The 24,203-nt window shown below is 37.3% G+C and overlaps 1 long non-coding RNA gene across 1 annotated transcript; it reads left to right on the forward strand.

Annotated features, from left to right (window-relative positions):
• Positions 1–262: 262 nt before the first annotated feature.
• On the forward strand, positions 263–22,970 carry LOC123453640. The gene is made up of 4 exons (XR_006632894.1): positions 263–387; positions 11,088–11,189; positions 13,891–13,975; positions 22,942–22,970. It is a non-coding gene; the product is annotated as an uncharacterized LOC123453640 (long non-coding RNA).
• The last annotated feature ends 1,233 nt before the right edge of the window (positions 22,971–24,203 follow it).

The raw sequence follows: 24,203 nt of genomic DNA on the forward strand, positions 1-24,203 counted from the left end.
AGAAAAAGTAAAGAAAAATATCTGAATCACAACTGCATTCAACCTCCCTAAATAATTAACTGATCCTTAATGATAAGCTTGTCAGGAGAAGATACATGAATTTACTTTCTGGCAATGCTAGTTTAACTGTCTCCCGTTACTTATTGATTTTTCTATCTTCCAGTTCTCATACTGCTTAACTGCTACATGACTAATTATTATCCACTGGCTTAGGGACATGTGACTATTTGTTTTTCAACAGTGCTGGTTCGTGGTGTGTATCAGGAAAGTAATGTCTCTGGAGTTGATGAAGGTGCATGTTAAATCATGTGGGCTCACAGTCACTCATCTTCCCATTATCCACAACTCAGTCTTGTGCATAGTACATCCTTCATCTGCCCTGGTGAGGTGAGTTGGAAAATATTTCAAAACTCCCTGAATATTCTCTTATTCTTATCCCATTCCTTATAATTCTTCCTCTTCTCAACTAGTTCCCCTGATACTTTAATGGTTGTGATTTGTTTTGTTTTTATGACTCGGTGAGTTATATTTTGGTTGCTTAGAGGAGTATGGATGATGTGTTGTTTTCAGGAGCATGACCACTTACCAGTGGCTGCACTCAGTGAAGACAATTTCTAGTCACTCTAGTCTCTTCATTCTTGATCTTTGGAAACTCCTATTTTCCTTTTTCTTTCTTTCTTTCTTTCTTTCTTTTTTTTTGTGTGTGTTTTCTATTTATTTATTTGAGACAAACAGACAGAGAGAGAAAGAAGCTGATAGATAAATAGAGAATGGGCATGCCAGGGCCTCTAGACACTGCAAAGGACCTTCAGATGCATGCGCCCCTTGTGCATCTGGCTAACATGGGTCCTGGGGAATCAAGCCTCAAACTGGGGTCCTTAGGCTTGACAGGCAAGCGCTTAACCACTAAGCCATCTCTCCAGCCCTCCCGTTTTCTTGATCTTGTGCATAAAGTTGGTTTTCTACATATGTAGCAGTTGCCTTCTCTTCCTGTGCTAAACACCCAACCAGCAGCAGGATTAATAAGGAAAGGGTTTATTTTTACTTGCCCACTCAAGGGGAAGTTTCATCATGACATGGCAGAGCAGAGCCTGGGCACCGTATCTTATCACAAGGCTGAAAGGAAGCAGAAAAAGAGTGAGTTACATCTGGCAAGGGGCTTGGGCTGTAACATGTCAATGCTTTTGGAAAGTATCACACTTCCTCCAGCAAGGGTCCTCCTCCCAAATTGCCACCACCTGGGAATTGAAAATGAGGCTTAATTACCAACATATTTGCATCAGATATATAGCCTCTTAATATGACTACTGCAAAATAACATAAAACCAAAGAATAACTGTGTACACATCCATAACTACTTTTTTTTAAAATTTCTTATCAGTTTTCTCATTTCTTTCTTCCTTTTTATTGACAGCTTCAAGACTTAGATCAGACAATAAACCATGATAGTGCCCTCCCCTCCTCCACGTTCCCTTTCACAAATCTGCACTCCATCATATCCCCTCCCACTCTCCACTAGTCTTTTGTTTTGATGTCATCATCTTTTCCTCCAATTATGAGGATCTTGTGAATATAGTGCTAGCTACTGTGAGGTCATGGATATCAATACCAATTTCTATCTGGGCAATTACATTGTAAGCAGTTCTACCCTCCCTTTGGCTTTTACATTCTTTCTGCCAACGAACCCCTAGCCTTAGAAGGTGTGATAGAGATGGTTCAGCACTGAACATTCCTCTGTCACATCTTTTTCAGCATTATGGTGCCTTTTGGGTCATGGCCATCTGAAAAGAGAAGCTTCTATAACCAAAAGTGAAAGTACCATTAATATATGGGTATGAATATTAAGTGAAGTGCTTACAGGGCAGTTTGATGAGCATAATATATGTATTTAGCCAGACAAGAGCAGGCATTGTACAAATAATACTCATGACACCACCACCACCTTAGGCTTTTGATTCTATTTTCAGTACCAGGCATGTATTTCCTTCCAAACAGTGGGTCTCCAGTCCAATTAGAGAACAGTTGGTTTCCCCATAACAGACATGCCACTATTATACTTATTGGATCATTTGGCCTAGCTGGCCAAAATTGAAGCTTGCTGTTTCCACTGTTTTCACCACTGATGGCTTCTGTATCCTATAATGCTGCATGCAGCACAGCATTTTCCAGCTTTCTGTCAGCTGGTATAGTGGGGGAAGGTTTTTAGCTCATCTCCAGTTTGAGTTCTCAGTGACCTTATAGACAAGGCATGTGCAGTCTTCAGCAATAGAGTCTTACCATCTATTCCTGGTGGAAAACCAAGAGCCTTGGCAATAGCTTTAATGTTTGGGGGGTATCAGGGGTCTCTCTGGCCAACAACTCACTGGCAGGTATCCCATCTCTGGCACTGAAATTTTTCTAATAGCAGTCTATGTCTTCTGGGTATGCCATTATCCAAAACAGTAGGTGATCATGTGACTTATTTCCAATATCCTGAATTTTGATTACCCCTCCTCCCATACCCCCTTTACTCAGCCCTTTCTGCTGATCTCGCTTAGGCCATTCAACCCGCATTAACCTGTCCACCTACTTACATATATACAGTTCTATCCCCCTTAAATCCACCCCTCTCCTCCCTATCTTGTACCCCTTTTTTACCTTACTGGTCTCTGCTACCAATTTTTACTCCAACACATGAGCCTGAACTTATAACTAGTATTTGTAACTATGATCCACATGTGATATAAAACATGCAACATTTGGCTTTCTGGGCCTGTGTTACCTTAATTAATATAATCCTTTCCAGATTCATCCATTTCCCTGAAAATTTCATTTTTTTTTAAACTGCTTAAAAGAATTCCATGTGTAAATGTACATCTTTATTATCCATTCATCTGTTGAGGGACATGTAGGCTGGTTCTGTTTCCTAGCTACTAGAGCAGCAATAAACATGGTTGTGCAAGTATCTCTAAGGTACTGAGAGGAGTCAGGAAATATACCCAGGAGTGCTATAGCTAGATTTTATGGTAAATCTATTTTTAGCTGTCTCAGAAACCTCTACACTGATTTCCATAATGGCTGTACTAGGCTACATTTCCACCAACAGTGTAGAAGGGTTCCCCTTTTTCCACATCCTTGCCAACATCTATTGTCATTTGTTTTCTTGATGATAGCAATTCTGATGGAAGTGAGATAGAATCTCAAAATAGTTCTAATTTGCATTATCTTGATGGCTATAGATGTAGAACACTTTTTTAAAGATATTTCTTCTTTTAAAAACTCTCTACTTAGTTTGATAGCCCATTTTTTAATTGGGTTGTTTGATTTCATATTGTTTAGCTTTTTGAGTTCTTTGTATATTCTGGATATTATTCTTCTGTCAGGTGAATGGCTGGCAAAGATTTTCTCCCATTCTGTAGGTTGTCTCTTTGCTCTATTCACAGTGTCCTTTGCTGTACAGAAGCTTTGTAATTTCTTGAAGTCCCAGTGATTAATTGGTGGTTTTATTTCCTGAGTAATCGGGATTATATTCAGAAAGTGATTGCCTATGCCAACATATTGAAGGATTCCCCCTACTCTTTTTCTTTAGCAGTTTCACAGTTTCAGGTCAGTTATTAAGGTTTTTGATCCATTTTGACTTGATTCTTGTGCATGGAGAGAGACAAGGATCTATTTTCATTCATCTACATATTGTTGAAGAGGGTATCTTTTCTGCAATGAATTTTTTGGCATTTAGTAAAAAATCAGATAGCTGTAGCTTCCTGGATTAATATCTGGGTCCCCTATTCTGTTCCATTGATCTATATGTCTGCCTTTGTGCCAGTACCATGTTCTTTTTATTACTATGGCTGTCTAATATAGCTTAAAATCGGGTATGGTTATACCACCAGCCATATTTTTGTTGCTCAAAGTTGTTTTGGCTATACAAGTTTTTTTTTTTTTTTTAATTACAAATGTATTTTAGGATTTGGTTTCTAACCATGAATAATGCCATTGGGGTTTTAGTGGTGATTGCATTAAATGTGTAGATTGCTTTTGGTAAGATTGACATTTTCACAATATTGATTCTTCTACTCCAAGAACATGGGGTATCTTTCCACTTCCTGTTTTTTTTCTGCAATTTCTCACTTGATTGTTTTAAAGTTTACACTAAAGAGATACTTCACTTCATTGATTTGATTTATTCCACAGTATTTTCTTTTTAGGGAAATTCTGAATGGGAGTGATTCCCGGAGTTTATCCTCTGCATGCTTGTTGTTAGTATATAGAAAAGCTACTAATTTCTATTATTTATTCTGTATCCTGATACATTGCTAAAATTGTTTATCAGCTCTAACAGGTTGCTGGTAAACTCTTTAGGGTCCTTTATGTACAGAATTATATCATCAATAATTTGATTTCTTCCTTTCTAATTGTATCCCTTTTATGAGTGTCTCTTGTCTTATTGCTATAACTAAGTCTTGGTATAGCTAAGACTTCCAGTATTATATTAAATAAGAGTGGGGACAGTAGACACCCTTGTCTTGTTCCTGATTTTAGTGGAAAAGCTTCAAGTTTTTCCCTTTTAGTATTATGTTGGTTATAAGTTTGTCATAAATAGCCTTATTATGTTGAGATATATTCCTTCTATTCCCAGTTTCTGAGAGGATGTTGGATTTTGTCAAATGCCTTTTCTGCATCTATTGAGCTGATCATGTGATTTTTGTCCTTCAGCTTATTTATGTAGTATATTACATTTATCGATTTACATATATTGAACCATCCCTGCATCTCTGGGATGAAGCCTACTTGGAAGGGTAATTTTTTTTTGATATATTCTTGTAGTCTGTTTGCAATTTTTTAAATTAATTTATTTTTTTTATTAATTCATTTTGTACTCAGTGAATACAGTCAAGTTGGTACCATTGTTAGGCTCATCCATGTCCTAAACCCTCCTTCTTGCCCCTCTTTGTTGAGGCATATGGATTATGCATTGTGGAGTTAGCCCACAGTTATGGACAGGATAAATGTCTCTGTGTATCATGACCCAGTGTGGCTCTGACATTCTTCCCACCCCTTCTTCTGCAAAATTTCCATGAGCCATGTTGGGTTCATTTTTGGTCTGCTTTAGTGATGAGGTGTTGGGGGCCTCTGAGTCTCAGGATATCTGAGTTGGTAGGAGTTGATTGTCCTCTGTGTTGATCTCTTTCACCCTTGTGCTGGTAACTAGTTCACCAAGAAAACAGCACTCTTGCTTATTTTGCCAATTAAAATTCTGTTGAGAATTTTTGCATCTATGTTCATGAGGGGGATTGGTCTATAATTTTATACTTTTGTTCTGTCTTTGGTTTTTGTGTCAGGGTGAGGCTGGCTTCATAGAAGGAGTTCTGCAGGATTCCTTCCTTTTCTATCTTATCTAAAAGTCCGAGCAGCAGTGGTGTTCGTTCTTTCATAAAGGTCTGGTAAAATTCACCAGTGAATACATCTGGGCCTGGACTTCTTCGAGTTGGGATACCTTTTATAACTGCTTGGATCTCCACACTTGTTATATGTCTATTTAAATGGTTTATTTCATCTTGATTTAATTTTGGTAGGTCATAAAAATCAAGGAAAGCATCCATGTCTTTCAGATTTTCAAACTTAGAGATGTATATATTCTTAAAACATGTCTTTATGATTTTCTGAATTTTGTTGGTGTCTGTTGTAATGGTGCCTTTCTCATCTCTAATTTTCTTAATTTTTGCTTCATCTCTCTTTCTTCTGGTGAAATTTGCTAAGTGTTTATCTATCTTGCTTATCCTTTCAAAGAACCAACTCTTTGTTTCCTTGATTTTTTCCTTTCTTTTCTTATTTTGGTTTCTATTTCATTAATTTCTGCCATAGCTTATTACTTCTTCCCATCTACTTATTTTTTATTTGCCTTGTGCTTCTTTATCCAAGGTATTAAGATTAAGCATTAAAACATTGTTTACTTGTAAACTCTGTAATTTCTTAATGTAGACACTTAGAGCTATAAATTTCCCACTTAGGACTTCATTCAATATGTCCCAAAGGTTTGGTATGTTGTATTCTCAACATCCTTTGATTCTATGAATTTATTGATTTCATTTTTGATTTCTTCAGTGACCCACTCATCATTCAATAATGTACTATTTAGTCTCCATGAATTTCTCTATGCTCCGTAGCTTTTCTTGTTGTTGATTTGTAATTTAATCTTACTGTGGCCAGATAGAGTACAAGGGAGTATTTCAATTTTCCTGTATCTGTTAAGATTTGCTTTGTGCCCTAATATATGATCTATTTTAGAGAATGTTCTATGTGCTGCTGAGAAAAATATATATTCTGCAGCATTTGGATAGAAAGTTCTGTAGATCTGTTTGGTCCATTTGTTCTATGACATCATTCAATCCATATAGCTCTCTGCATACTTTTGCTGGGATGACCTGTCAATTCATTTGAGTAGAGTATTGAAGTCACCCACTACAATTGAGTTTAGTGTTATGTGTGAGCTTAAGTCTAATAGTGTTTGTTTGATGAAATTGGGAGCCCCCATGTTAGGCGCATCTGTGTTTAGGATTATATTGTTCTCCCATTGGAGTTTTCCTTTAATCACTATAAAGTTACCTTCTTTATCTTTTCTCACTAATGTTGGTTTGAGGTTTATCTTGTCAGATATTAAGACAGCAACACCTGCTTCTTTATTAGGCCCATTTGCATGAAATACTGTTTTCCATACTTTCATCCTGAGACAGTGTCTAGCTTTTATTGAGAGATGAGTTTCCTGGAGGCAACAGACAGCAGGATCCTGCCTTTTGATCCAGTATCTAAGCCTGTTTCCTTTGGTTGTGGCATTGAGACCATTGATATTAAGAGCTATTATTGAAAGGTGTATATTTGTTCTAGCCATTTTTCTTATGTTTTCCTCTTTGGCAGTTTGGCTTTTGATTTATTTTCCCCAATTTAGTGTAAATGAATGTTCTGAGTACCACATTTGTGTGTTAAGAGTACTTTTAGCCATGGTGTCAAGGTTCTGATAAGAATGGAGTCATTGTGGTAGATCACAGAATGTAACTGGACTCTCTGTGAGGAAAACTCCAAGAGCTCAAAAACTGAAGTCATCCTCATCACTAACTCAGAAGTCCTTGATAGCTACCCAATTCTATGTTTCTGTATCTTATCTCACCTCCTCTCCTTCCTTGTCTTATATTTGCTAAGGGAATGCTCTTTGTTCATGTGTACAGTAAAAATACCTACTATAAATATTTTGTTAAATGTGAAAGGACAGAACTCATTAATGATATAAAAAATGACAGAAAAAGGAGAAAACAAATAGTAATTAATACATATAACCAACTGAGCTCAATTTTCTTTTAACAATATAATGACCTCAAAGTTCAGAAGAAAAGGGGGACCAAAAAATAGCTTCCTCCCATTTGTTCTTCCCTGATCATATTCTGTAAAATATCACAATGCTGGGCACAGAGAAGTTATGTGCATTTGTGCTCTCTTAAATTAAAAGCAAGAAATGCAATTCTTTGACATTTTAAAATTCAAATTTGTTTTAATGCATTGAAATTTTATGGAAGTCCCCAGAGTGCACGCACAGGGGCCCTTCGGCACAATTTATCTGTAATTCTAAGTTCACTGATAAGACAAAAATATGATGTTGTATAAATCAATAGGGTTTGAACCATTCATTCCAGAAGAATAATATATAATATAAACTATTCAAACTCATAGAGCCAGTACACTTAAATGCTCATGGTAACATTTTTGTTTATTGAAAAATGGTGGTTATCAAAGCCAGGGCCCTGCACTGGCTAGTAAGAGCTCTATCACTGAACTACACCCCACATCCTAGATGACACATTTTATATGTTTTAAAAAAGAATTAAAATAATTTTTGTTAGTTTTACTGCATGTGTACATGACTTGTGTGCATGGGTATGAATGCTCACATGTGTGTGTGTGTGTGCATGCAGGTGCATCTGCAAGTATAAAAACAGATTTGAGGTCAGAGGTTGATGTTGGGTATCTTCCTCAATCTCTGCTTTATTTGCTGTTGCAGGGTCTTTTGTTGAACCTAAAGCTTGCTGATGAGGCTAGACAGGCTAGCCAGTTTGCCGCAGGGAACCCCTGTCTCTGCCCCATAAGCACTAGCTTTCCAGGTGGGTGGGCTGCCAAATCCACTGGGCATTTGAGGATCTAAACTCTGGCCCTCACACTTAAACAGAAAGTGTTTTATCCATTGAGCCAGCTCCTAAAACATTCTGTTAAAGAACCAACTGTATCATGCATTAGAACTAGATGTCATGCAATAAAGAACCCAGAGGTGTGGATCTGCCTAATTCCTGATGGAAAGTGGTCTCATGCCTTATGTAAAACCAGTAGTTTTCAGCTTCTTAACCTGTAACTTTGTAGCCCTTCTGGCTCAAGGTGAATTAGTTTTTAGTATTTACATTAACCACCTTTAAGCACTTTGTTTCTTGTAATGTGCCTTTATTACTCATTAACTTATGAATTTTTTTTCAGTCTTATACAGGTGTAATTGACAAGTAAGTTGTGTGTAGTAAAAATGTACAACTGAGACTTTGATAAATTTATATTCTGTGAAATGATTACCAAAGTCAAGCTGATTAGCATATACCTCACCTCTCATAGTTAGTATTTTCATATATTTCTTCCTCTGTATTTGTGTGTATAAGTCTGTATTTAGAAGGTTTAAGACCTACACTCTCACCACATCTGCCTAGTGACTCTTCTGCTTTGGCCTGCTAGCAAGAAGCCTGATGTTACATGCCCATCTTTCAGGCTTTTCCTACTTAATCCCTGAGGCTCAGTTGCTTAAAGATTTCTATTTCTGCCAAATGCAGTGATGCATGCCTTAAATCCTAGTACTCAGAAGGCAGAGGTAGGAGGATCTCTGTGAGTTGGAGGCCAACCTGAGACTACGTAGTGAATTCCAGGTCAGCCTGAGCTAGAGTGAAACCCTATATTGAAAAACAAAACAAAACAACAATGACAACAAAAGATTCCTATTCCTAATTTTACTCTATTCTTTCAAACAAAAGAGTATCTAAGATCACAGGGTTAGAAAACAATCTATTCCATAAACAATTCTAATATTACAAGTAATTAAGGTCTTGTGCTTTATTCAATAAAACAACTATAACACAACTTCAGTATTTTATCATGATACCTGATGACTCCATTTGAGCAGCATGCATATAATTGGTTACTACAAGCTAATTTCACAATTTAAAACATGGTGAAGATCTTATAAATGTTCTGCTTCTTTAGATTAAAATAGAGAATGTATAATAATATTCAGTGTTTTCAGACTTATTTGTAACTGACACATTAGCATCCAGTATGCTCTGAAGATAGTGGTGATTAATACAAAAAAAGAATATATAAAAAAAGAAAATATGAAAGAAAATATGATATAGATATTTTGCTTAACTAGTTCTAAAATGTTAGTGTACTCAAACAGTGTATAGCTGTGAATCCACCAAGAACACAAAGGGAGATATATGCTGTTTCTTGAACACTGAAAATTTCCAAGTGCCATTGTAGCCCATTTCTTGGATTCTAGCCACAGGACAGCTCCAATCCAATTTGTGACATTGTAGATTGGAGTGTATTCTCTACCATTTCATAGAAACAATATTACATAATAGGCATGGTCTGTCTTCTTTCTCTAAAGAAATTTGAACTGAGGACCCTCCATGCTTTTTCAAATTAATTTTCTCGCTTTATTTATTTTTATTTATTTATTTGAGACCAACAGACAGAGAGAGAAAGAGGCAGATAAAGTGAGAGAGAGAGAGAGAGAGAGAGAGAGAGAGAGAGAGAGAGAGAGAGAGAGAGAATGGGCGTGCCATGGCCTCCAGCCACTGCAAACAAACTTGAGACGCATGTGCCCCCTTGTGCATCTGGCTCATGTGGGTATTGGGGAATCCAGACTGGAACAGGGGTCCTTAGGCTTCACAGGTAAGCACTTAACTGCTAAGCCATGTCTCCAGCCCAATTTTCTCATTTATCCTTGACTTCTCCATTGGGATTAAAGACAGAGAGTTTATTTATCAACTCATGCCCACCTGCTGAAGTTTACTGTTGTGAATGAAAACACAAGGAGCATGTGCATGTAATAATTTTGTAAAATATATAACTCATTTTCTCTTAGGTAACTATAATATTTTCTACTTGTCTGGATGGATATTTAGTGATGCTTGAAATAAATAGGACTCAACCCTGTTTATACTAGAATTTTTTCTTATACATGCATATATATGACAAATTTTAATTTATACATGAAGCCCAATAGGAAATTCAAAACAACAGTAAAAAAAAGTTAATAAATAGGAAAAATTATAACAAATGCTGCAAAAAGCTTGTTAATACTTGTGAGCTATTTATCTCTGAAATTTTCTATTTAATATTTTTAAAAAATATTTTATTTTTATTTATTTTATGTTGAAGACCATGTTTTCTCATACTTACATCAGCATTCTAGGTTTTGTCAACTTTGTGTGTGATTAATGATAGTCTCTTCTTGATAGTAGGAAGCTGAATCTTGCCTTTGGTATTATTTGACAGTCTCCAACCTTTGATCATGGGCTTTGTCTATGTTTAACACTGTTATCAGTGTGGTCTACTCAGGTTCCTCCATGCTGCTTGTGGATAAACGTTTATCTCTCCTGCTGTGTCTGTTTCTTCTATCCCGCCTCATCAGGACCTCATTTTATCTAATTGGTAGTCTGCCACATTATATGTTGCTGTATTTTATAGTAGTTAAAGAAATTTAAATTTTCTAGTATTACAATATTTTGAAAAATCATGCAATTTGGGGCTAGAAAGATGGCTTAGCAGTTAAGGTGCTTGCACAGCCTACCTGCCCAGGTTCAATTCCCTGCATAAGCCAGATGCACAAGGCAGTGCATTCATCCGGAGTACGTTTTCAGTGGCTGGAGGCCCTGGCACCCATTCTCTCTCTCTTTTTCCTCTCCCTCATTCTCTCTCTCTCCTTGCAAATAAATAAAAAACAATTAATAAAAAATTAAATATGCAATTATATTAATTACAGAAAATATATAATGCTAATTATCATTGATCCTTATTTTTTACAGTTTTCTTTGTTAATTATGTACATACTCAGTGTGTAAACAGCCAGCCATGTTTGTACCATTGTTAGCCTCCTCCCTGTTATCCATCATTTCAACAGTACTGAGGTAATTATGTATGTATAGTATATATTATTTGTTATATTTATACAACTTGATATGGTGTTATGTTGTTATTTTTGAATGAATTTTCAGTGAAGTTAAACAAAAACTAATTCATAAAAATGGATATATATGGAGATGTAACTGGGTGTCCACATATATATGCTATATAAGTACTTCATATTCTATACAATATGTTGATTGCATCTATGTATGCACATACATAAACAATGATTTTGTGAATGATGTTTACTAACTAATATATCTAAAATTTTTAGCACCCTTAATATTCTAGAAGTCATATTCCTTTAGCAATATTCTTAGAGTACTTATATTGAAGTTCTGCTTAAAATGTCTGATTTTTTTCACATTTAACTAATGCTTTTGGAATATGATTCCAGTTAAGGTAACTTACTCTTGAGAAGTTTCTTCCCTACCTTTCTGCATTTTGCATATGTTACTGACTCACTCAGACATTTCTGAGATGCCAGCCATGACTGTCATTGTATTTTAAGTGTATGTAAGAGTGAATTGGGCATCTGTCCATAAAATTTTCTTAAGCATTTTATTTTCTCTTCTTCCTTCGTTCCTTCGTTCCTTCGTTCCTTCCTTCCTTTCTCTCTCTCTCTCTCTCTCTCTCTCTCTCTCTCTCTCTCTCTTCTTTCTTTCTTTCTTTCTTTCTTTCTTTCTTTCTTTCTTTCTTTCTTTCTTCTTTTCTTCTTTCTGCAGTGCATTAATGAGGATGCAGAGCCTTGACATGCTAGAAAAGGACTCTATCACTGAGCTTCATCTACATCCTCATCTCTCTATTACTTACATTAATGTTTAACATGCTATTTCAAGGCAGTTTTTTTGTATTATTTTCCTAGTACTGTTTTTCTTTTTATTCAGTCTTACTCTAGTTTGGGGCTTTTTAATATTTTCTCACACATCTCTGAGATTTTGTGACATTACACCCTCTAACACATACACAAAATACAAACCAAAACACACATAATTTTTTCTTCTTTACTTTCTTTTCTTAAAATTATTTATTTATTTATTTGAGAGCGACAGACACAGAGAGAAAGACAGATAGAGGGAGAGAGAGAGAATGGGTGCGCCAGGGCTTCCAGCCCCTGCAAACGAACTCCAGACGCGTGCGTCCCCTTGTGCATCTGGCTAACGTGGGTCCTGGAGAACCGAGCCTCGCACCGGGTGTCACAGGCAAGCGCTTATCCACTAAGCCATCTCTCCAGCCCTTTACTTTCTTTTTGATCTGGATTATTTCCATTGCTATGTCTTCATGTTTGGGAGACATGTTTTCCCTTATTTCAAATTTACTATTGAGTTGACTTGCATTGAGTTTCAATACCAATTATTATTATGTCTTAATGTCTACTTCTCATTGAAATATGTACTGTGATTATAAGTACTTTATATCCATTAAACCCTTTAGACACATTTGTCTACTAGTTATTTATATATAAATTTCTCTTGTTCATAACATTTAAATATTTTTCTATTTTTGTTTTCATTTTGCATTTCTTATGACACCACATTGTCCTTGTTGGGATTTGTGGATGACTCTTTTAATTGTGTATGGTCATAGGCTCCTCTTTGCTTGAATGTCCAGCACTTTGTAGTGGCAGGCAAGCAAAAACATCATTAGTGATGTGTTACAGATACTCTGCTATGATGTATTCTTCTTATTGTTTTCTTTTCAAGATGGGGTCTCACTCTAGCCCAGGCTTACCTGGAACTCACTGTGTCATGAGCTGGCCTTGAACTCATGGTGATCCTCCTATTTCAACCCTCTGAATTTGGAGATTAATGACCTGCACCACCACACCTGGCTGTGATGTATTCTTCCTGTGTAATAACTAGAATCTCCCCTCTTATATATGACTTCACAGTTGACTTTTTTTTTTTCATATGTCTTGAGGTCTTAGATCTGTGTAACTTGGCAAAAAGTTAAGAATCTGGCCCCAGGGGGTGAGGTGCACTCCATTTCTTTGACTATCTTCTTACAGTATGGCTTTTCTTTAACATGGGAAATGAAGTCTACTTAAAAGAAGAATATTTATAGATATTATCTCTTATAAATCTTCTAAGATCTTGTTTCTGTCTATTTTTTGTAGGGCTTGCAAGCTTTGGATATACCCTCTGTAATTATTATCTGGATCTAGGATATATGAAAAGGGTGTATATAAAAATTTTTACTTCAGTCCTTCTCCAGTTTTTCCAAGTAGTATCATGCTTCCATATTTCAGGGTCTCCGCTAACCCTGAATGAACTCTTTTTCTGGGACTTTGAGCCAAGAAGGTTGCCTGTTTTAGCTGTTATTTGCCATCATCATTCTGTGGGAAATTTGAAGAAACTCACACTCTTACCCTTTCAATTAAGTATTGGGGAAGAATAAAATTCCTTATGACCATCTTTGCTATGGGAGAGTTCTCTTTTCTTTAAATAGTTGCTTTTGGAATTCCATCTGTTATTTTATGTGTGTAAGGGGTTGCAAGATCCCATAGCTTCACGGCCATTTATAAAGGTTGAGATGCTTGTATATTAACCAGAAAAAAAGAGTGCTATTTTTGAAGCTAATAACCTGAGTGTTTCAGGTAAGTGAAGTGATTGTGCCTCATTAGCTAGAGGAATTAAGATAAATAATTCTCCATGCATCCAAAGCTCAGATGTTACATTAACAAGCAATCTTTTAAAAATGCAGAAATAATTGGTTCTGGAAATTCACTGTCTTGCCTGGCCTTATAGAACATCCTGCTGGAATAAGCAGTTCGGACCTTACTTCTAAGGTGAGTGGCTAAGATGACCTCTCCAGAATGACTTCTCTGGGTGTAGGGAATGATCTCACCTTATGCTGTCTCACTATGGTGAAAGCAAGAAACATGCTGGAAGGTAAAACATAGTTGCATGATAAAGCTTAAAATGAACTAGTTGCAAAACGAAAGAGAATGCGCCACAGAATATCCTCTGGGGAGGAATGACTTACAGCTTTCCAAGACAAGAGTGGCATAGCTCAGCCAAAGTTGAATTTTCCAAGACTGGGCTCAACAGTGGAGATGTATTCATGAGAGTACTGTGGCTCCTTGGAGTATAAAACAAATTTGTTTCTTTCTTTGGGGCTCCCATGCCTGGATAGCATACATTCCTACAAGGTTTTAATAACCTACAATGTGGCTGTTTTTTCCATCCAGATAGAGCAGGCCATGCATTTTTGAAGCTAAGTATCTGAATGTTTATTTCCAATTAGGCTTTAGTGACACCTTATTCAGTGAACAAGATCCATTTTTATAATATCCCATTTTATATGATATCTAATACTATTGGTTTTTTTTTTCCAGAAACATGTGTAAGTGTATATACCTGACTTTACAATGTATTGCAAGATAAACAGGGGAGCATGGAAAGATAACTAAATACATAAAGTACTTGCCAAGCCAGCATGAGCACCTGAGTTCAGATCCCTAGAACACATCATAAATGGCAGAAGTTCTAGCAGGCTTTTGTAATTCAAGCTCTCCGCAGAAAGATGGGAGACAGAGACTAGCTAATTTCCTGTATGCTCATGGATGAGAGAACCTGATGAATGTAGTGGTGAACAAAACTAAGGCCAACCTGGCAGCAGACAGTGAAAGTTAAACAGAGAGAGGAAATACAGAGAGAGAGGACGAAAGAAGAAAGGAAGAAAGAAAGGAAGGAAGGAAGGAGAGAGGAGAGGAAAGAAAGGATAGAGATCCTACCTCAAAACAGTTAGGAGGAAGGACCTACCCCCTAAAAGTTACACTGTAACCTCCACACACACATTACTACTAGTTGCTATGACCGTGTCTTTTGTAATTTTCTCAGGGAGTATTATGGGAAATTTATTAAGGTAGCAGCCTAACCAAGTGGTAAGAAATTCATATTCCAAAAGCCACACATAATGTATTTTCTCTTATTTTGCCATTTAAAAGTCATTTGTATTTGTACAGTTATCTTTCTTCATTACTCATTTTTTTCTCATGCATTAAAATAAATTATAATCACTAATTTGTGGGATATCCATTGTATAGGCATGAGGTATGTTTTACTTGTAAATTCTTACCACATGACTTATAAAACAAAATAAGGACATAGATGAGAGAAAAAAATCTATCTGCATATGAAACATTCTGAAACCAATCATGCCTGTGATGAGTGAAAAGGATTTGGAAGCTATATCTAGTGCATTCTTCCACCTTTATACCTACCTCTGAGAGTCTAGAATTAACTTCACCATAAAATGGGAATGTTCCTGTGTCCTCAGGGACTTTGACATAAGCCAAGGTTTGATGATATTTCATAGTTACTATTTGAGTATATCATTTATCCCACACAACCCATTTTATCTCTATGATTTTGATATACTTATTATTTTTTTCAAAACATTTATTATTACTCTTTATTCTTATTATTCTTTCTTAGTATCCTTTTATTATTCTTGGTCTCACTCAAGACAAGACTGACATGGAACTCACTCTGTACTTCAGGGTGGCCTTTAACTCACAGGGATCCTCTTAGCCTTCTGAGTTCTGAAGCCACTTTTCCTAGCATTCATACAGTGCTAATATTTCCTTGTAAGATAAAAATTCTCAACCATATATTTTCATTGCAAAACCTGAACAAAATATTTATGATACTTCTTAAGCTGTCCTGGAATTCAACCCAAGTGGGCTTTTCAATACGTTTTGTCCTTTAGAAGCTGCTCTAGCATCCTTGTTTGAGCAGCCCATAGAGTCTAAGGGAGTCCAGGGGTGCTCTGAAGAGGCTCTTCTGCCATACACTTTCTGTAGATAGCACACTCTGAACCTGCTTGCTGTGGCCAACATTTTTTATTTCAATTGCCCAATTTCATAACATGACATGACACAAACAAAGCAATCCTACAGGTCAGGAGGTCTTTCAAAGCATTGCAAATATCTTGTTTTGTTCAGGCAATGTATAATTTAGTAGAGCCTTCATTATGGCTAGTACAAAAACCTCTCTAACAGTTATTGGCAATGCACAAATAACAAGGAGTGCTTGGGGTTGGGCTCTGCCACATAAGTGAAAGACAAACAGGTAACAGAAACTATTTCCTCAACTCTTAGTAGGTAGAATATGGTTGCATAGGAATGATAATAGAACTAAGCATATTTGGATATTTGTTTACAGGAAAAGACTTCATTCATATCTGTTTTATTGAGACCCTGATTGGTACTTATAAGAGTAATTTCCCTTCCGTTTAAACATCTGGCATTATTTCAATAGGAAACTCAATTTTTCACCACAGAATACTCTGTGCCTTTTATTTTGGTTGTTCTTTCTGTTTTTGGTTTTGTTTCTTTGTTTGTTTGCTTGTTTTGTTTTTTGAGGTAGCATCTCACTCTGGCCCAGGCAGACCTGGAATTAACTATGTAGTCTTAGTATGGCCTTGAGCTCAAGGTGATCCTCCTACCTCTGCCTCCTGAGAGATGGAATTAAAGATATGCACCACCAAACCCGGCTCTCTGTGACTTTATAAAATCAAAGATTCAACGGATATTGCACAAATAAATATATGAATGTACATTCTTTGAGACAGGGGAGATGGCTCAATGGATAAAACATTTGTCGCACAGGAATGAGTACCTAAAATCCAATCCCCAGAGCCCGTTTAAAGCTGGACCCTATAGCAGGCATCTGTAATCCCTGTGTGCATATGGTGAGAAGGGAGGCAGATTGCGGATAATACACTAGAAATTCACAGTCACCTAGGTGTCAAAGTAAACACCAAGAAGAAACACTGTGGGCTGAAGAGATGGATTAATGGTTTAGGCACTTGCCTTCAAAGCCAAAAGACTCAGGTTTGATTCCCTCGGACCCACATTAGCCAGATGTGCAAAGTGGCACATGTGTCTGGAGTTCATTTACGGTGTCAGGAGGACTTGCCGTGCCCATTCTCTCTCTCTCTCTCTCTCTCTCTCTCTCTCTCTCTCTCTCTCTCTCTCTCTCTCAGATAAATAAAAGAAAAAGGAAAATATTTGGGCTGTAGAGATTTCTTAGTGTTTAAGGTGCTTGCCTGCAAAGTCTAAAGACCCATATTCTACTGTCCAGGTCTTATGTAAGCACACAAGGTAGTGCGCGCACACAAGGTCACACATGCACAAAAAGTGTGCACGTGTCTGCAGTTCTACTGCAGTGATTGGCTGGAGGCCCTGATGCACAAATAATCTCTCTCTCTCATAAAAGATATAAAGATATATAGAGAGAGATAGAGATACACATACATACATATATGAAGAAGAAACATTTTTTATTGCAAGGTGAAGGCAAAGACAGATTGCAACCTAAATTTGTCCAGTGACCTTCACACACATAATATGGCATCAAAATACCTGTATACACATGCATTTCTTTGGCTGACAGGAATGAAAAGAACACATCATTTCAACTCCACCTATTTTCTTGAAAATTTCATTATTTGATTTTTCCTTACCATTGAGAAAAATTCTATTGCATATAACACATCTTTGTTATCTATTCATCAGTTGATGGGTCTCTGGGATGATTCCAGTTCCTAGTCATTGTAAATACAGCAGTAGCAAACATGACAGAGCATGCATCTCTGTAGTAAAGAGTAGCGTTTTAAGGATATATACCCATGGAAAAAGTTATTCTTAGCAAGGTCATGCACAAACAGAAAGACAAACTCCACATGTACTATCTCATTTGTAGCTCCCAACTGGAAATAAGTACAAATGGTAGTAAGCATCAGGAATATAGTTATAAAACCAGAAAGAGACTAGGAAAGAGAAGAAAGATGGAGACAGGAGAGGATGAGTTACTTGACAGGTTAAGGGAGGGACAAAATGTAAGAGATGGGAAGGGCTTGTTGGGAGTAGAGAAAGGTTTGGGAGAGAATTACACAAAAGTCAAAACAAAATAGATCAGTTCCCCTTCTGATATAACCAATATATAACGACCAATAAAGGGGGAAGAGAGAGAGAGAGAGAGAGAAGGTGGAGAAGGCTTAACCATGGAATCTAGGTGGGGCAAGGAAGTACTGGTTCCTTCAGTGGCTCAGGTAGGGCTTAAAAGTTCCTGTAACTCAGCAGCAAGGCAGAGTGCAAGGGGAAAGGAGGTGCATGTTTTCATGGCAGTGTGTGGAGGGCAAAGAAGTACCTGTTCTCTTGGTAGCACATGTTGGCCAGGGAAGTGCCAGACCCCCATACAAAATGTGTTGGGGCAGGTTCACAAGCAGAGGTCTGCCTGCCTGCATAGATACCATATTATCCCCACAAATGCATGGCCCAGGTGGGTCCCATAGCTACTGTGACTGATGTACTACCCCCAAAGCATTATCACTCTCTCTCATGCCGTGCCTGCCACCATCTCCCATGCACTAGATCCCCAAACCTTAGGTCCCCACAGTGCTCAAGTCATGGCCCACGCTTCCATCCTACGCCATGAAGCCTGCCCCTGCATGGTCCCATGGTGCCAGAGCCTCAAATGAGAGATAAACAAATTGAAGGTAAGTCCACAAGTAGAGGATCTCAACAACCAGCTGATTTAGCTTAATGAAGACACGATAAAATGCAATAAAGAATTCCAGGAAGCATCAAAAAAAATTAAATGTTGACCTGAAATTAGACTTCAAAATAAATAAATAAATAGATGGATGCAATGCAGAAAAACACAACTGATGACAAAAATCAAATAGAACCTGTAAAAGCCTCTCTCCACTGTGGAGGTTACTGAGCTAGCTAAAAACAGATTTACCATATGACCCAGATATACCACTACTAGGCATATATCCTAAGGATTCTTCTCACTACCTTAGAGATAACTGTTCAACCATGTTTATTGCAACTCTATTCACAATACCTAGAAAATGGAACCAGCCTAGATGCCTCTCAGCTGATGACTGGATAATGAAGATGTGACAAATTTATATAATGCAGTTCTACTCAGTGATAAAGAAAAATGGGTGAACCCTGAAAGGATTATGCTTAGTTAAGTATCCTAGGCCCAGAAAGCCTAATGTCACATGACTGGACTTCTATGTGAGTAGGAATACAGCCCCGTATCAGAGGACAGTAATACAGGATTAAAGGGAGGGAGAGGGGACTTAATAGGATTGTATTGTATATATGTAAGTAGAAGAACAGATAAATGGGGGTGAAAAGGCTTAAGTGAGGTCAGGGGAAGAAATTGAGTAAAGTCAAGATGGAGGGAGAGCTAATAAAAATCTAAGAGGATGTGAATAAGTCACATGAAAATCTACTTGTCTGGACAATGGAACATTCAGAAGCCATAGATTGTTACTAGAAAACTTTCAGTGCTAGGGATGGGATACTTTCCAGTGAGTTCTTGGCCAGGAAAGTCACTGATACCCCCCAAATTACAGGTCATTGCCGAGGCTCTTGGTTTCCCACCAGGAATAGATGGTAAGACCCTGTTGATGAAGACTCCACATACTTGGGCTGCAAGATCATGGAGAAATCCTGCTGGAGCTGGGCAGAAAATCTCCTCCATGTAGACCAGGTGACAGAAATCTGGAAAAAGCTACACTGCATGCAGTTTAATGGGAAAGAGAGAAATCACTAGTGGAGATACTCAACAGTGGACACTGCAAGCCTTAAATTTGTCCAACCAGCCTAAGTGAGCCAATGGGTGCAATAGTGGCATGCCTGTTATGGGGGAAAACAACTGCTCACTAACTGGACTAGAGGCCCACTCCATAGCAGAGAATACATGCCTGATACTGAAAACCTACAACAGGGATATTCATGACTCCTAGGTGTATAATGTTTGCTGGTGTCTGGATAAATGTATACTATGGTCAACAAACTGCCTGGTGCAAACTTCTCTTAACATTCATAACCATATATTAATGCTACTCAGACTTTTGATTAGAGAAGCTTCTCTTTTCAGATGGAAGTGACCTTTCAATGACTCAGAGGGTACCATAGTACTGAGAAGAGGTGAAAGAGGATTTCTCAGCACTGAAATATCTCTCACATCTTCCAAGGCTCAGGTTCCATTGAGAAGAGGTGGCAGGAAGAATATAAGAGACAAAGTAAGGGTAGGATTCCTACAACATGCTCCTCCAGCACAAAATAGCCTGGATATCCATGACCTCACAGTGCCTGAAACTACCTACAAAAAACCATCATAATTGGAGGAAAGAGTGGTTCCATCTAAATAAAAGAGTTACTGATAGGGGGAGAGGATATAATGGAGAGTGTAGATTCAAAGGGAAAAGTGGGGTGGGGGGAATTACCATGGGTTATTGTTTATAATTATGGAAGTTGTCAATAAAAATAATAAAAAATAGAGAAGTCTCAAATTAATAAACTTAGAAACAAAAAGAGAGAAGTCATAACAGACATCCTATGAAATTGGAAGACTCATCAAGATAGTTATAAAACCTCTATTCCATAAAATTGGACAACCTGGAAGAAATGGATGAATTTCTACACATATGCCACCTAACAAAACTGAACTCAGAGCAGATAAACCTTATCAACAAGCCTATTATATCCACTGAGATTAAAAATGTAATCAAAAACCTCCCCAAAGGAAAAGTTCAGGACCTGATGTATTCTCAGCCAAATTCTAGTAAACCTTCAGTGAAAAACTGAAACCAGTTTTTCTTAAGCTCTTTCATATAATTGAAGAGGAAGGAATATTCAATTCCTTCTATGAATGTAGAGTCACACTACTACCCAAACCACACAGAGATATAGTGAGAATATTGTAGATATATATCTCTGATCAACTTAGATTGGAAAAGTACTGAATAAAATCCTCAGAAACTGAGTTCATATACACATCAAAAGCATCAACCACCTTGATCTATCAGGCTTCATCCCAGGCATGTAAAGATGATTTAACATACAGAAATCAACTACTGTATTACACCACAGAAATAATATTAAACACAAAACTACATAGTTACTTCAATAGATACTGAAAATGTCTTAGACAAAATATATCAGCTCATGATTAAAACACTGGAGAAAATAGGCATGGAGGCTTTATATCTCAGCAGAGTAAAGATTATATACAAAGCAATAGATTACCCACAAAATTTGAGAAAATCTTAATTATACCACTGACAGAGACTTAATACCTACAATCTACAAGAAACTTCAAAAACTAAGCAATAAAAAGTCAAAACATTCACTGAAAAAAAAGTGGGACAACGAAGTGAATAAAGAATTCTTAAAGGAAGAAATATTCATCTGAGAAAATGTCCAACATTCTTAACCATCAAGAAAATGCAAATGAAATGCAAAGTAAAACAACTATGAGATTCAACCTTACCCCAATAAGGACAGCAAACATCAAAAAATCAAATGAAAATAAATTCTGGTGAGGATATGGGGAAGTAGGAACACTCATCCACTGTTGGTGGGAATGTAGGATGGTACAACCACTTTGGAAAGCAATATGGAGACTCCCTGAGAAAGCTGGCTATAGAGATACCAACAGACCCAGTTAATCCCTTACTGGGCATCTACCCTAAAACCTTCAAACCACAGGCAAGAGAGATGTGCTCAACCATGTTTGTAGCAGCACAATTTGTAATAACTACGAGCTGGAATCAATCCAGATGTCCATCACTAGAAGAATGGATAACTAAGATGTGGCATATCTACACAATGGAATTCTATACAGCAGTAAGAAAAAATGACACAAAGAAATTTGAGAAAAAATGGTTGAGCCTAGAACAGATCATTCTCTGTGAACTTACCCAATCACAGAAAAAAAAAAAAAAAGAATTGCCACATAGTCTCACTTATCAACAGCACCTAACCTTAATCTACCCGAGATACCTTACATACCCAGCAAGTATCCCATGGACTAGACACTAGGATGGATGGGGAGGGAGAGCAGGGCATCGAAGGGGTGGGAAACATAAATCTAGACCCAAATGGCAATGGTACCATAAAATTCTACTGCCTAAAAGGCAGACCAAATAGCTGAACCTTAACCAGGTCCTTATAGGAAACACCTAAACCACAAGACACTGGAGAGGGTAGGATCAAGTCTAACCTAAATCTTCTACATCTTCCCTCCCTCCCTCTCCCCACCCCTTCTCTCTCTCTTACATAACTTTTGTATATTAGTTATCTTTTTCCTCATTTTCTTAGTGGACACTGACCTGTAACTTCCAGTACCAGCATGGGGCTACCATACACAATGAGTTTTTGATCAGAGAAACCTACAAGGTTTCCTAAAAGAATGGCAGATTTCTGTCAGAGTACTTGATGGCCCACCAAAGATCAGTGGTAAGACCCTATTGCTGAAGAATCCATATACAACTGACACGTAAAACGGAACGGCATGGCTGGAGGCCAGGAGAGAGTCAGTCCTTAGACAGTCAGCATGTCTAGTGCCAGAAGCTGCTACATGGGTGACTGGGGGAAATGACCAATATCTTTCCAAGCAACTCATGGTCTAACCTACTTAGTAACAAATAACCTGTTGTGATGCCCACACAAGTGCAATAGTGGCACACAGCCATGGTGGGGAACCAACTGCTCTTGATTTGGCTAACTGATCCCCTCAGTGGTGCGGACCCATAGCTGGAGCTGGGAAACAAGTTCAGAACCATAACCAAACATAAGCCCACTCTCCAATATCAAGCTATCATCAATCATGGGTTACAAGAGGGCCTATACCTATTAAACTCTGTATTAAAAGTAAGGGTTATCTCATTTGTCCTGGAGCTAACTTATTTTCTGTTGGAGATTCTGCTTCTCTTTTTCAGATAGATGCAGATCCTAAGGAAAGAGCCACCCCATCATACTTCAAAAAGGCCCTGACTTAAACTAAGGAAAATTAGCAAAACAAGCAAAGGTGCTGTTTTCTTGATGAACCAGATACCAGCACAAGGGGGAAGGGGACCAACACAGAGAAAAATCATCTCCTACCAAATCAGAGAGCCAGAGCCTCAGAGGACCCAAACACTTCATCACTGAAGCAGACCAAAAATGCATGCAACATGGCTCAGGGAAATTTTGCAGAAGAGGAGGCGGAAAGTATGGCACAACCATATGTTGGGTCATGATATGCAGAGACATTTATCGTATCAATAACTGTGGTCTAACTCCACAATGCATGACCCATATACATCAACAAGGAGGGGCCATTGGGGAGGGGGCAGGTCATGGATAAGCCTAATAATGGTACCAAACTGCCTGTATTTGCTGAATAGAAAACTAATAAAAAATTAAAAAATAAAAATAAAAATAAAACAATTACAATATTCTACTTTACTCCAGAAAAGATGGCATTCATTTAAAAATCAAATGACAATGAAAGTTTGGCAAGAGTTCAGTGAAACAGGAACCCTCATCACTTCTGATGGGATTACAATCTTGTAAAACCACTATGAACATCAGTATGGAAACTTTTGCTTGACCATTTTATAGCTTCTCATTTCAAACTAGATGCTCATGTTTTGATGAATGGACAATGAAGTTATGAATATATATATATATCCCATATATATATATATATATATATATATATATATATATATATATATATACATATATTATGATATATATATTATGATATATATGACATATATATCACATATATCATAATATATATATCATAATATATATGTCATATATATATATATCATAACCCATAACCCCATAGTGAATATCAGATATCCAACTAAGGAGGGTTCTCAGTGGAGTGGAGATAGGGAGAAGGGAAATGATGGTACCAACACATGATGTGTCCACATAAAGTTCCTACCTAATAAATATATTTTTAAAAATTATTCAAAGCATGATTGAATAAAGAGAATCACCAAAACAATTCAAGAATGAACTCAAAGCATGGCTGCAGCAACATGAAACAAATCATGGAAAATTACTCAATACACATTTGTGAAATATTGAATAGATTCAAAATGATCTTGATAGAAGGATGAAGAAAATAGAAGAGAACCACCACCAACAAAAACAAAACAAGCTGATCTCAACAAGCAACAGAATAAACTCTGTGAAGTTATAA

The sequence above is a fragment of the Jaculus jaculus genome, chromosome 12 (assembly GCF_020740685.1).
Source record: "Jaculus jaculus isolate mJacJac1 chromosome 12, mJacJac1.mat.Y.cur, whole genome shotgun sequence".
Classification (NCBI taxonomy): Eukaryota; Metazoa; Chordata; class Mammalia; order Rodentia; family Dipodidae; genus Jaculus; species Jaculus jaculus.